The following is a 739-nucleotide window of genomic DNA, read 5'->3' on the forward strand; positions in this document are numbered from 1 at the left end:
TTTAGAAAGTTACCTTGCCAAGTAATTTTATAATCACAGTGGCACTTCTTGAAGTAATCTTACGAACACCACAAGGAGCAAAAACCTTAGCCAATCAAATGCTTGGCCTCCAATGGTAGTACACATGATTGCACCTGAACCTTCAACAAAGGATGGAGTTTTAAACTATACTTTGTGCTAGCAAAGAAGACAACAATTGTCTCTTCCTTCTTTTTTCACAAGCTTAGTCAAACCTTTCTTGAAAATTGCTTCGTAAGCAATTTTTTATTTCACACAAAAGGAGTGGTGGCAAAGAGAGAAAATGTTTTTCTATTTTTGACAAATACTAGGTTTTTTTCATTTGTGAAAAACTCTCATATGAAAATTAGTTAAAAGGTGACTTATATAGTTAGGTTAAAATAACTTTAATTTTGCTATTAAGCCCTAAATATTATAACACATTATAATATCTGGCCCAGTACTTAATTAAACTCTTTTAATTAAGTCCTTGAAAATTAAAATCAAAATTAATTTCCTTTATATTTTGCAATCAAGGCCTTATAATTATAACTATTTATAATTATATCTAAAACTTAATTAAACTCTTTTAATTAAGCATACAGAACTTAATTACCTAGCATGTGATTTAAGTCTAACATAAATGATCACTCTCCCAATTTAATTCAAATGCAATCATTGTGTGTGACAAATTATGTTCCTAACATGTTGGTAATGAAATTGATTAATGACTTAATTGATT

This window comes from Theobroma umbraticum, unplaced genomic scaffold (genome assembly GCF_002168275.2).
Source record: "Theobroma umbraticum cultivar Fairchild unplaced genomic scaffold, ASM216827v3 scaffold_34.0, whole genome shotgun sequence".
NCBI lineage: Eukaryota > Viridiplantae > Streptophyta > Magnoliopsida > Malvales > Malvaceae > Theobroma > Theobroma umbraticum.